This window comes from Hemitrygon akajei, chromosome 9 (assembly GCF_048418815.1).
Source record: "Hemitrygon akajei chromosome 9, sHemAka1.3, whole genome shotgun sequence".
Classification (NCBI taxonomy): domain Eukaryota; kingdom Metazoa; phylum Chordata; class Chondrichthyes; order Myliobatiformes; family Dasyatidae; genus Hemitrygon; species Hemitrygon akajei.
The window spans coordinates 97991207-98006173 of record NC_133132.1 but is presented as its reverse complement, the minus strand read 5'-3'; the positions used below and the strand labels follow the sequence as shown (position 1 = coordinate 98006173).

At 48.3% G+C, this 14967-nt stretch overlaps 1 protein-coding gene across 4 annotated transcripts in view; it reads right to left on the bottom strand.

Moving 5' to 3' along the window:
• vit (vitrin) overlaps positions 1–14610 on the bottom strand; it is a 177089-nt gene extending 162479 nt beyond the window's left edge. For 3 of the 4 annotated variants that reach the window (XM_073056606.1, XM_073056608.1, XM_073056609.1), the window contains exon 1: positions 14370–14610. The gene's annotated coding sequence lies outside the window, so the exon portion shown is untranslated. The remainder of the gene's footprint in view (positions 1–14369) is intronic. The other variant, XM_073056610.1, reaches the window with a different exon arrangement.
• Positions 14611–14967: the final 357 nt, after the last annotated feature.

The following is a 14967-nucleotide window of genomic DNA, read 5'->3' as shown; positions in this document are numbered from 1 at the left end:
TGTCAGCGAGGGGAGATGTTATTTCCTATCCACACTGACTGTCAGCGACGGGAGATGTTATTTCCTATCCACACTGACTGTCAGCGAGGGGAGAGGTTATTTCCTATCGACACTGACTGTCAGCGAGGGGAGATGCTATTTCCTATCGACAAGTGAATGACAGCGAGGGGAGATGTTATTTCCTACTGACACTGACTGTCAGCGAGGGGAGATGTTATTTCCTATCCACACTGACTGTCAGCGAGGGGAGAGGTTATTTCCTATCGACACTGACTGTCAGCGAGGGGAGATGCTATTTCCTATCGACAAGTGAATGACAGCGAGGGGAGATGTTATTTACTACTGACACTGACTGTCAGCGAGGGGAGATGATATTTCCTACTGACACTGACTGTCAGCGAGGGGAGATGTTATTTCCTACTGACACTGACTGTCAGCGAGGGGAGATGTTATTTCCTACTGACACTGACTGTCAGCGAGGGGAGATGTTATTTCCTATCCACACTGACTGTCAGCGAGGGGAGATGTTATTTCCTATCCACACTGACTGTCAGCGAGGGGAGAGGTTATTTCCTACTGACACTGACTCTCAGCGAGGGGAGATGTTATTTCCTATCCACACTGACTGTCAGCGAGGGGAGATGTTATTTCCTATCCACACTGACTGTCAGCGAGGGGAGATGTTATTTCCTATCCACACTGACTGTCAGCGAGGGGAGATGTTGTTTCCTATACACACTGACTGTCAGCGAGGGGAGATGCTATTTCCTATCGACAAGTGAATGACAGCGAGGGGAGATGTTATTTCCTACTGACACTGACTGTCAGCGAGGGGAGATGATATTTCCTACTGACACTGACTGTCAGCGAGGGGAGATGTTATTTCCTACTGACACTGACTGTCAGCGAGGGGAGATGTTATTTCCTATACACACTGACTGTCAGCGAGGGGAGATGCTATTTCCTATCGACAAGTGAATGACAGCGAGGGGAGATGTTATTTCCTACTGACACTGACTGTCAGCGAGGGGAGATGATATTTCCTATCGACAAGTGACTGTCAGTGAGTGGAGATGTTATTTCGTATCAACACTGACTGTCAGCGAGGGGAGATGTTATTTCCTATCGACACTGACTGTCAGCGAGGGGAGATGTTATTTCCTATCGACACTGACTGTCAGCGAGGGGAGATGTTATTTCCATTCGACACTGACTGTCAGCGAGGGGAGGTGTTATTTCCTATCAAGACAGACTGTCAGTGAGGGAAGATGTTATTTCCGATCGACAAGTGACTGTCAGCGAGTGGAGATGTTATTTCGTATCGACACTGATTGTCAGCGAGGGGAGATGTTATTTCCTATCGACACTGACTGTCAGCGAGGGGAGATGTTATTTCCTATCGGCAAGTGACTGTCAGCGAGGGGAGATGTTATTTCCGATCGACACTGGCTGTCAGTGAGGGGAGATGTTATTTCCTATCGACACAAACTGTCAGCGAGGGGAGATGTTATTTCCTCTCGACACTGACTGTCAGCGAGGGGAGATGTTGTTTCCGATCGACACTGTCTGTCAGCGAGGGGAGATGTTATTTCCTATCGACACTGACTGTCAGCGAGGGGAGATGTTATTTCCTATCGACACTGACTGTCAGCGAGGGGCGATGTTATTTCCTATCCACACTGACTGTCAGCGAGGGGAGATGTTATTTCCTATCCACACTGACTGTCAGCGAGGGGAGGTGTTATTTCCTATCCAGAAAGACTGTCAGCGAGGGGCAATATTATTTCCTATCGACAATGACTGTCAGCGAGGGGAGATGTTATTTCCTATCCACACTGACTGTCAGCGAGGGGCGATGTTATTTCCTATCCACACTGACTGTCAGCGAGGGGAGGTGTTATTTCCTATCCAGAAAGACTGTCAGCGAGGGGCAATATTATTTCCTATCGACAATGACTGTCAGCGAGGGGAGGTGTTATTTCCTATCCAGAAAGACTGTCAGCGAGGGGAGAAGTTATTTCCTATCGACAATGACTGTCAGCGAGGGGAGATGTTATTTCCTATCCACACTGACTGTCAGCGACGGGAGATGTTATTTCCTATCCACACTGACTGTCAGCGAGGGGAGAGGTTATTTCCTATCGACACTGACTGTCAGCGAGGGGAGATGTTATTTCCTACTGACACTGACTGTCAGCGAGGGGAGATGTTATTTCCTATCGACAAGTGACTGTCAGTGAGTGGAGATGTTATTTCGTATCAACACTGACTGTCAGCGAGGGGAGATGTTATTTCCTATCAACACTGACTGTCAGCGAGGGGAGATGTTATTTCCTATTCACACTGACTGTCAGCGAGGGGAGATGTTATTTCCTATCGACACTGACTGTCATCGAGTGGAGAAGTTACTTCCTATCAACACTGACAGTCAGCGAGGGGAGATGTTATTTCCTATCGGCAAGTGACTGTCAGCGAGGGGAGATGTTATTTCCTACTGACACTGACTGTCAGCGAGGGGAGATGTTATTTCCTATCGACACTGACTGTCAGCGAGGGGAGGTGTTATTTCCTATCGACACTGACTGTCAGCGAGGGGAGGTGTTATTTCCTATCGACACTGACTGTCAGCGAGGGGAGGTGTTATTTCCTATCGACACTGACTGTCAGCGAGGGGAGATGTTATTTCCTATCGACACTGACTGTCAGCGAGGGGAGGTGTTATTTCCTATCGACACTGACTGTCAGCGAGGGGAGGTGTTATTTCCTATCCACACTGACTGTCAGCGAGGGGAGAGGTTATTTCCTATACACACTGACTGTCAGCAAGGGGAGATGTTATTTCCTATACACACTGACTGTCAGCGGGGGGAGATGCTATTTCCTATCGACAAGTGAATGACAGCGAGGGGAGATGTTATTTCCTACTGACACTGACTGTCAGCGAGGGGAGATGTTATTTCCTATCGACAAGTGACTGTCAGTGAGTGGAGATGTTATTTCGTATCAACACTGACTGTCAGCGAGGGGAGATGTTATTTCCTATCGACACTGACTGTCAGCGAGGGGAGATGTTATTTCTTATCGACACTGACTGTCAGCGAGGGGAGATGTTATTTCCATTCGACACTGACTGTCAGCAAGGGGAGATGTTATTTCCTATAGACACTGACTGTCAGCGAGGGGAGATGTTATTTCCGATCGACAAGTGAGTGTCAGCGAGTGGAGATGTTATTTCGTATCGACACTGATTGTCAGCGAGAGGAGATGTTATTTCCTATCGACACTGACTGTCAGCGAGGGGAGATGTTATTTCCTATCGGCAAGTGACTGTCAGCGAGGGGAGATGTTATTTCCGATCGACACTGGCTGTCAGCGAGGGGAGATGTTATTTCCTATCGACACAAACTGTCAGCGAGGGGAGATGTTATTTCCTCTCGACACTGACTGTCAGCGAGGGGAGATGTTGTTTCCGATCGACACTGTCTGTCAGCGAGGGGAGATGTTATTTCCTATCGACACTGACTGTCAGCGAGGGGAGATGTTATTTCCTATCGACACTGACTGTCAGCGAGGGGCGATGTTATTTCCTATCCACACTGACTGTCAGCGAGGGGAGGTGTTATTTCCTATCCAGAAAGACTGTCAGCGAGGGGAGAAGTTATTTCCTATCGACAATGACTGTCAGCGAGGGGAGATGTTATTTCCTATCCACACTGACTGTCAGCGAGGGGAGAGGTTATTTCCTATCGACACTGACTGTCAGCGAGGGGAGATGCTATTTCCTATCGACAAGTGAATGACAGCGAGGGGAGATGTTATTTCCTACTGACACTGACTGTCAGCGAGGGGAGATGTTATTTCCTATCCACACTGACTGTCAGCGAGGGGAGATGTTATTTCCTATCGACACTGACTGTCAGCGAGGGGAGGTGTTATTTCCTATCGACACTGACTGTCAGCGAGGGGAGATGTTATTTCCTATCGACACTGACTGTCAGCGAGGGGAGGTGTTATTTCCTATCCACACTGACTGTCAGCGAGGGGAGGTGTTATTTCCTATCCACACTGACTGTCAGCGAGGGGAGATGTTATTTCCTATACACACTGACTGTCAGCGAGGGGAGAGGTTATTTCCTATACACACTGACTGTCAGCGAGGGGAGATGTTATTTCCTATACACACTGACTGTCAGCGAGGGGAGATGCTATTTCCTATCGACAAGTGAATGACAGCGAGGGGAGATGTTATTTCCTACTGACACTGACTGTCAGCGAGGGGAGATGTTATTTCCTATCGACAAGTGACTGTCAGTGAGTGGTGATGTTATTTCGTATCAACACTGACTGTCAGCGAGGGGAGATGTTATTTCCTATCGACACTGACTGTCAGTGAGGGGAGATGTTATTTCTTATCGACAATGACTGTCAGCGAGGGGAGATGTTATTTCCATTCGACACTGACTGTCAGCAAGGGGAGATGTTATTTCCTATAGACACTGACTGTCAGCGAGGGGAGATGTTATTTCCGATCGACAAGTGAGTGTCAGCGAGTGGAGATGTTATTTCGTATCGACACTGATTGTCAGCGAGGGGAGATGTTATTTCCTATCGACACTGACTGTCAGCGAGGGGAGATGTTATTTCCTATCGGCAAGTGACTGTCAGCGAGGGGAGATGTTATTTCCGATCAACACTGGCTGTCAGCGAGGGGAGATGTTGTTTCCGATCGACACTGTCTGTCAGCGAGGGGAGATGTTGTTTCCGATCGACACTGTCTGTCAGCGAGGGGAGATGTTATTTCCTATCGACACTGACTGTCAGCGAGGGGAGATGTTATTTCCTATCGACACTGACTGTCAGCGAGGGGCGATGTTATTTCATATCCACACTGACTGTCAGCGAGGGGAGGTGTTATTTCCTATCCAGAAAGACTGTCAGCGAGGGGAGAAGTTATTTCCTATCGACAATGACTGTCAGCGAGGGGAGATGTTATTTCCTATCCACACTGACTGTCAGTGACGGGAGATGTTATTTCCTATCCACACTGACTGTCAGCGAGGGGAGAGGTTATTTCCTATCGACACTGACTGTCAGCGAGGGGAGATGCTATTTCCTATCGACAAGTGAATGACAGCGAGGGGAGATGTTATTTCCTACTGACACTGACTGTCAGCGAGGGGAGATGTTATTTCCTATCCACACTGACTGTCAGCGAGGGGAGATGCTATTTCCTATCGACAAGTGAATGACAGCGAGGGGAGATGTTATTTCCTACTGACACTGACTGTCAGCGAGGGGAGATGTTATTTCCTATCCACACTGACTGTCAGCGAGGGGAGATGCTATTTCCTATCGACAAGTGAATGACAGCGAGGGGAGATGTTATTTCCTACTGACACTGACTGTCAGCGAGGGGAGATGTTATTTCCTATCCACACTGACTGTCAGCGAGGGGAGATGCTATTTCCTATCGACAAGTGAATGACAGCGAGGGGAGATGTTATTTCCTACTGACACTGACTGTCAGCGAGGGGAGAGGTTATTTCCTATCGACACTGACTGTCAGCGAGGGGAGATGCTATTTCCTATCGACAAGTGAATGACAGCGAGGGGAGATGTTATTTACTACTGACACTGACTGTCAGCGAGGGGAGATGATATTTCCTACTGACACTGACTGTCAGCGAGGGGAGATGTTATTTCCTACTGACACTGACTGTCAGCGAGGGGAGATGTTATTTCCTACTGACACTGACTGTCAGCGAGGGGAGATGTTATTTCCTATCCACACTGACTGTCAGCGAGGGGAGATGTTATTTCCTATCCACACTGACTGTCAGCGAGGGGAGAGGTTATTTCCTACTGACACTGACTCTCAGCGAGGGGAGATGTTATTTCCTATCCACACTGACTGTCAGCGAGGGGAGATGTTATTTCCTATCCACACTGACTGTCAGCGAGGGGAGATGTTATTTCCTATCCACACTGACTGTCAGCGAGGGGAGATGTTGTTTCCTATCGACACTGACTGTCAGCGAGGGGAGGTGTTATTTCCTATCGACACTGACTGTCAGCGAGGGGAGGTGTTATTTCCTATCGACACTGACTGTCAGCGAGGGGAGGTGTTATTTCCTATCCACACTGACTGTCAGCGAGGGGAGATGTTATTTCCTATACACACTGACTGTCAGCGAGGGGAGAGGTTATTTCCTATACACACTGACTGTCAGCGAGGGGAGATGTTATTTCCTATACACACTGACTGTCAGCGAGGGGAGATGCAATTTCCTATCGACAAGTGAATGACAGCGAGGGGAGATGTTATTTCCTACTGACACTGACTGTCAGCGAGGGGAGATGTTATTTCCTATCGACAAGTGACTGTCAGTGAGTGGAGATGTTATTTCGTATCAACACTGACTGTCAGCGAGGGGAGATGTTATTTCCTATCGACACTGACTGTCAGTGAGGGGAGATGTTATTTCTTATCGACACTGACTGTCAGCGAGGGGAGATGTTATTTCCATTCGACACTGACTGTCAGCAAGGGGAGATGTTATTTCCTATAGACACTGACTGTCAGCGAGGGGAGATGTTATTTCCGATCGACAAGTGAGTGTCAGCGAGTGGAGATGTTATTTCGTATCGACACTGATTGTCAGCGAGGGGAGATGTTATTTCCTATCGACACTGACTGTCAGCGAGGGGAGATGTTATTTCCTATCGGCAAGTGACTGTCAGCGAGGGGAGATGTTATTTCCGATCGACACTGGCTGTCAGCGAGGGGAGATGTTATTTCCTATCGACACAAACTGTCAGCGAGGGGAGATGTTATTTCCTCTCGACACTGACTGTCAGCGAGGGGAGATGTTGTTTCCGATCGACACTGTCTGTCAGCGAGGGGAGATGTTATTTCCTATCGACACTGACTGTCAGCGAGGGGAGATGTTATTTCCTATCGACACTGACTGTCAGCGAGGGGCGATGTTATTTCCTATCCACACTGACTGTCAGCGAGGGGAGGTGTTATTTCCTATCCAGAAAGACTGTCAGCGAGGGGAGAAGTTATTTCCTATCGACAATGACTGTCAGCGAGGGGAGATGTTATTTCCTATCCACACTGACTGTCAGCGACGGGAGATGTTATTTCCTATCCACACTGACTGTCAGCGAGGGGAGAGGTTATTTCCTATCGACACTGACTGTCAGCGAGGGGAGATGCTATTTCCTATCGACAAGTGAATGACAGCGAGGGGAGATGTTATTTCCTACTGACACTGACTGTCAGCGAGGGGAGATGTTATTTCCTATCCACACTGACTGTCAGCGAGGGGAGAGGTTATTTCCTATCGACACTGACTGTCAGCGAGGGGAGATGCTATTTCCTATCGACAAGTGAATGACAGCGAGGGGAGATGTTATTTACTACTGACACTGACTGTCAGCGAGGGGAGATGATATGTCCTACTGACACTGACTGTCAGCGAGGGGAGATGTTATTTCCTACTGACACTGACTGTCAGCGAGGGGAGATGTTATTTCCTACTGACACTGACTGTCAGCGAGGGGAGATGTTATTTCCTATCCACACTGACTGTCAGCGAGGGGAGATGTTATTTCCTATCCACACTGACTGTCAGCGAGGGGAGAGGTTATTTCCTACTGACACTGACTCTCAGCGAGGGGAGATGTTATTTCCTATCCACACTGACTGTCAGCGAGGGGAGATGTTATTTCCTATCCACACTGACTGTCAGCGAGGGGAGATGTTATTTCCTATCCACACTGACTGTCAGCGAGGGGAGATGTTGTTTCCTATACACACTGACTGTCAGCGAGGGGAGATGCTATTTCCTATCGACAAGTGAATGACAGCGAGGGGAGATGTTATTTCCTACTGACACTGACTGTCAGCGAGGGGAGATGATATTTCCTACTGACACTGACTGTCAGCGAGGGGAGATGTTATTTCCTACTGACACTGACTGTCAGCGAGGGGAGATGTTATTTCCTATACACACTGACTGTCAGCGAGGGGAGATGCTATTTCCTATCGACAAGTGAATGACAGCGAGGGGAGATGTTATTTCCTACTGACACTGACTGTCAGCGAGGGGAGATGATATTTCCTATCGACAAGTGACTGTCAGTGAGTGGAGATGTTATTTCGTATCAACACTGACTGTCAGCGAGGGGAGATGTTATTTCCTATCGACACTGACTGTCAGCGAGGGGAGATGTTATTTCCTATCGACACTGACTGTCAGCGAGGGGAGATGTTATTTCCATTCGACACTGACTGTCAGCGAGGGGAGGTGTTATTTCCTATCAAGACAGACTGTCAGTGAGGGAAGATGTTATTTCCGATCGACAAGTGACTGTCAGCGAGTGGAGATGTTATTTCGTATCGACACTGATTGTCAGCGAGGGGAGATGTTATTTCCTATCGACACTGACTGTCAGCGAGGGGAGATGTTATTTCCTATCGGCAAGTGACTGTCAGCGAGGGGAGATGTTATTTCCGATCGACACTGGCTGTCAGTGAGGGGAGATGTTATTTCCTATCGACACAAACTGTCAGCGAGGGGAGATGTTATTTCCTCTCGACACTGACTGTCAGCGAGGGGAGATGTTGTTTCCGATCGACACTGTCTGTCAGCGAGGGGAGATGTTATTTCCTATCGACACTGACTGTCAGCGAGGGGAGATGTTATTTCCTATCGACACTGACTGTCAGCGAGGGGCGATGTTATTTCCTATCCACACTGACTGTCAGCGAGGGGAGGTGTTATTTCCTATCCAGAAAGACTGTCAGCGAGGGGCAATATTATTTCCTATCGACAATGACTGTCAGCGAGGGGAGATGTTATTTCCTATCCACACTGACTGTCAGCGAGGGGAGATGTTATTTCCTATACACACTGACTGTCAGCGAGGGGAGAGGTTATTTCCTATACACACTGACTGTCAGCGAGTGGAGATGTTATTTCCTATCCACACTGACTGTCAGCGAGAGGAGAGGTTATTTCCTATCGACACTGACTGTCAGCGAGGGGAGATGCTATTTCCTATCGACAAGTGAATGACAGCGAGGGGAGATGTTATTTCCTATCGACACTGACTGTCAGCGAGGGGAGATGTTATTTCCTACTGACACTGACTGTCAGCGAGGGGAGATGATATTTCCTACTGACACTGACTGTCAGCGAGGGGAGATGTTATTTCCTACTGACACTGACTGTCAGCGAGGGGAGATGTTATTTCCTACTGACACTGACTGTCAGCGAGGGGAGATGATATTTCCTACTGACACTGACTGTCAGCGAGGGAAGATGATATTTCCTACTGACACTGACTGTCAGCGAGGGGAGATGTTATTTCCTACTGACACTGACTGTCAGCGAGGGGAGATGTTATTTCCTACTGACACTGACTGTCAGCGAGGGGAGATGTTATTTCCTATCCACACTGACTGTCAGCGAGGGGAGAGGTTATTTCCTACTGACACTGACTGTCAGCGAGGGGAGATGTTATTTCCTATCCACACCGACTGTCAGCGAGGGGAGATGTTATTTCCTATCCACACTGACTGTCAGCGAGGGGAGATGTTATTTCCTATCCACACTGACTGTCAGCGAGGGGAGAGGTTATTTCCTATCGACACTGACTGTCAGCGAGGGGAGATGCTATTTCCTATCGACAAGTGAATGACAGCGAGGGGAGATGTTATTTCCTACTGACACTGACTGTCAGCGAGGGGAGATGTTGTTTCCTATACACACTGACTGTCAGCGAGGGGAGATGCTATTTCCTATCGACAAGTGAATGACAGCGAGGGGAGATGTTATTTCCTACTGACACTGACTGTCAGCGAGGGGAGATGATATTTCCTACTGACACTGACTGTCAGCGAGGGGAGATGTTATTTCCTACTGACACTGACTGTCAGCGAGGGGAGATGTTATTTCCTATACACACTGACTGTCAGCGAGGGGAGATGCTATTTCCTATCGACAAGTGAATGACAGCGAGGGGAGATGTTATTTCCTACTGACACTGACTGTCAGCGAGGGGAGATGATATTTCCTATCGACAAGTGACTGTCAGTGAGTGGAGATGTTATTTCGTATCAACACTGACTGTCAGCGAGGGGAGATGTTATTTCCTATCGACACTGACTGTCAGCGAGGGGAGATGTTATTTCCTATCGACACTGACTGTCAGCGAGGGGAGATGTTATTTCCATTCGAGTCTGACTGTCAGCGAGGGGAGGTGTTATTTCCTATCAAGACAGACTGTCAGTGAGGGAAGATGTTATTTCCTATCGACACTGACTGTCAGCGAGGGGAGATGTTATTTCCTATCCACACTAATTGTCAGCGAGGGGAGGTGTTATTTCCTATCCAGACTGACTGTCCGCGAGGGGAGATGTTATTTCCGATCGACACTGACTGTCAGCGAGGGGAGATGTTATTTGCTATCGACACTAACTGTCAGCCAGGGGAGATGTTATTTCCTATCGATACTGACTGTCAGCGAGGGGAGATGTTATTTCCTATCGACACTGACTGTCAGCGAGGGGAGATGTTATTTCCTATCGACACTGACTGTCAGCGAGGGGAGATGCTATTTCCTATCGACACAGACTGTCAGCGAGGGGAGATGTTATTTCCTATCGATACTGACTGTCAGCGAGGGGAGATGCTATTTCCTATCGACACTGACTGTCAGCGAGGGGAGATGTTATTTCCTATCGATACTGACTGTCAGCGAGGGGAGATGTTATTTCCTGTCGACACTGACTGTCAGCGAGGGGAGATGCTATTTCCTGTCGACACAGACTGTCAGCGAGGGGTGGTGTTATTTCCTATCGACACTGACTGTCAGCGAGGGGAGATGTTATTTCCTATCGACACTGACTGTCAGCGAGGGGAGATGATATTTCCTATCGAAACTGACTGTCAGCGAGGGGAGATGATATTTCCTATCGAAACTGACTGTCAGTGAGGGGACGTGTTATTTCCTATCGACACTGACTGTCAGCGAGGGGAGATGTTATTTACTATCGACACTGACTGTCAGCGAGGGGAGATGTTATTTCCTATCGACACTGACTGTCAGCGCGGGGAGATGTTATTTCCTATCGACACTGACTGTCAGCAAGGGGAGATGTTATTTCCTATCGACACTGACTGTCAGCGAGGGGAGATGTTATTTCCTATCGACACTGACTGTCAGCGAGGGGAGATGTTATTTCCTATCGACACTGACTGTCAGCGAGGGGAGATGTTATTTCCTATCGACACTGACTGTCAGCAAGGGGAGATGTTATTTCCTATCGACACTGACTGTCAGCGAGGGGACGTGTTATTTCCTATAGACACTGACTGTCAGCGATGGGAGAAGTTATTTCCTATCGACAAGTGACTGTCAGCGAGGGGAGATGTTATTTCCTATCGACACTGACTGTCAGCGAGGGGAGATGTTATTTCCTATCGCCACTGACTGTCAGCGAGGGGGGATGTTATTTCCTATCGACACTGACTGTCAGCAAGGGGACGTGTTATTTGCTATCGACACTGACTGTCAGCGAGAGGAGATGTTATTTCCTATCGACACTGACTGTCAGCAAGGGGACGTGTTATTTGCTATCGACACTGACTGTCAGCGAGAGGAGATGTTATTTCCTACCGACACTGACTGTCAGCGAGGGGACGTGTTATTTCCTATCCGCACTGACTGTCAGCGAGGGGACGTTTTATTTCCTATCGACACTGACTGTCAGCGAGGGGAGATGTTATTTCCTATCCACACTGACTGTCAGCGAGGGGAGATGTTATTTCCTTTCGACACAGACTGTCAGCGAGGGGAGATGGTATTTCCTATCGACACTGACTGTCAGCGAGGGGAGATGGTATTTCCTTTCGACACTGACTTTCAGCGAGGGGAGATGTTATTTCCGATCGACACTGACTGTCAGCGAGGGGAGATGGTATTTCCTATCGACACTGACTGTCAGCGAGGGGAGATGTTATTTCCTATCCGCACTGACTGTGGTGTCACCAAGCGGATGTCGAGAACCATTTGCAGAATTCTGGCTGATGTAATTCCTGTGTTTTCTAAGGGGGCGTCCCTTTATCCTGAGGCCGTGCCCTCTGGTCCAAGGTACCCCTACATCCTCTCCACACCCAATCAATCCAGTTCTCCTAGTTCATCAACACTTCCCAACCTAATACCATTGAAATAACCCAACTCCTTTCCCTTCTGACCATTGTGGATAAGTTCATATTAATTTATGTTACACGGCCCCTGTTGTGGACCCACCTGCCTGCAAGTCCGTTGTCAAACTCCGAAGCCTCTTTGTGTTGTCCACACCCACCCATTTTTCAACTAGCTCAGACATTACATTCTGTTCCTGCACCCAGGTCATGGATATCTCTAATGAACAGCTGTGTGGGAGAGTCCTGGGGTGGCGAGGGCTGGTGGGGATGTCGGGGAGGGGGGTGGGGGGGAATAGGTTACAGGCCAAATATACCTGGGGCAGCAAGCATATTGTAGCAGTTAGGGTAATACTGTTACCATGCCAGTGACTCTGGTTCAGTTCCCACTACTCTCTGTAAGGAGTTTGTACGGTCTCCCCTGGATCCCGAGTTTTCTCCCACATGACAGAGATGTACAGTTAATCAGGTTACCTGGCTGTAACTCGGCAGCGCAGTCTCATTGAGCCGTAAGGGCCTGTTACTAGCTGTATCTCTAAATAGGGGTGTACGTGGTGTGCAGGGAGGGTTAACACCTCCGGTGGCTGGCATGTCGTGCTCTGCCCAGGGGCAGTTCGTCCACCTTTGATCCCCCTGCCACCCAGCTCTCACTCGTGGCTCCAGATAACTGCAACCTCCAGCCCCGATGAGATACCCCAGCAAGCGGACTGGGTGGATGAGATCCAACGGCCAAGAAGGCCTCGTGGAGAGTGAAGGGATGAAAGGCACAGAAACGGTCATGGCTACACACTGCCGCCAATCTCCAATCGTGACGATGTTTTGTACCACTGGATCAAGGTTCCTGAGGCCGAGAAATGGAATTGCCCCTGTGCAATGGCTTTTTAAACTCCTCCCGCACAGGTTAAGTCACTGTTGGACAAGCAACACAGCTCTAAATAAAAATAAATAATTGCCCTGCGGGCCAGCACAGACGCGGCGGGCCAAACTGGCTCCTTCCATTTAATAAAAAGACTATGGAAATAAGCAGGGGAATGTGATTGACAGGATTATGGGCTAGATCCCGCAAGGGATACGGTATGATTGTCGAAGGACGAAGGCAGCTGAGGGAAATCGGGGCGTGGATGGTTTTAAGGGATGTCTCCCGGGGCCCTGCTGAACCCAGAACAAAAGATGTTCGGGCCACAGTGGGTCGGGACAGTAGTGGTTGGGGGCCACCACATGAGAAAGTTTACATTGAGCCTGAGGTATAAATAATTTAGTATTGTCATTCAGTATAATGAAGGTGACAATGCCCATTCACTCATCTCGTGATTTAATCGCTTCTTTCGATTGCTGATCTCCACCCCCCCCCATTTCGCCTGCATAACTTTGAGAGGCCTTTCAAAACTTTTGGAGAGTGTTTCTTTAAATTGTTGCAAGCAGCTAACAACGTTTGGTTCTTACAAAATCTTGATTCTGCTAAGATTTGCTTCAACACAGCCAAAAAAAAAACATTTCAAGTGAATATTATTCTTCCAAGATATAATTTTCATTCCTATGGTTATAGTTTGAAGTTATGTCTATTGTTGTTTCCAGAGTTAACTACAATCGAATGTAATAAAATGATCAAAATAAAATTGCTGTCGTTGGAACGTCGCCCAGATGCTGCGTTCAGCCATCTGCTGCAGTACTGATCACGGCCAGGGTGTGGCGCATTTTCCCACGATTAACTCGGCAGTCAAGTTCAATAATTCCCAGACTCTCAATAAAATTGTTGGCTGCAGGCAAATTTATTCCTGTCGGTACTGGTTCCGCGGACCTACGGGATTTTTTTTTGTTCGGATCTGAGTATTTCTCAATTGATGTAATGTGCAACAGAAACCAAAAATGATTAACTTTTTTTTAACTGAACCGGTGCACAGACACTGAAATTCATATACAAAATGATGGGGGAACTCAGAGGTTCAGGCAGCGTCTATGGAAGGGAATAAACATTTCGGACCGAGACCCTTCGTGCAGAGAAACTCTCACACCGCAGAGGTACAAATCTCTCGCTCTCACTCACTCACGCTCTCACTCACTCACTCTCTCTCTCTCTCACACACACACACACACACACAGAGTAACATCAGGTGCACTATTAAAGTACTATTTATCTGACCAATAACTTACCAGCAAGTAGTTTCAAGGAGGAATAACCGAGGCGAGTGACAGATATTTGAGGTCTCAGTCTCTCTCACAGGCGAGGCCGGTTTAAGGGAAATACTGAATTTGAAGGAGCGATGCGAGTGGAAGTCGCCCTCGGCAGTGCAGCGCTCTGTCCCCGGGGAACCGTCCACATTATCACCTCGGCGCTGCGAGGACTCTGTGTGTCTGCGAGTGAATGCGAGGTGGGAGGAGAAGACGCGGGGAGGGTAGCGAGGGGCGGGCTGCAGCGGCAGTAACAGTAGCGAGTGGTCGGAAAACTCACAGAGATGCAGAAAAGTTAATTTAATCCCTCCGTGTTAAGTTAGTTTTAAATAGTGCCCCCCACCGTCCTAGGAAACAAGTCAACTTGTTGAAAACTTGTTTGCAGCAGCATCACAGACACCTAGATTCAGAAATGCATAAATTTACAAGATAGTGCATGTATTTATTTATGTCAGTTACTGTGTTTTCTGTCTTTGCATTGTACGAGAAAGCAACAACAAACTTCACGTCACAAACACAAGGGATTCTCCCGATGCTGGAAATCCGAGCAACACACTCAAAATACTGGAGGAACTCAGCA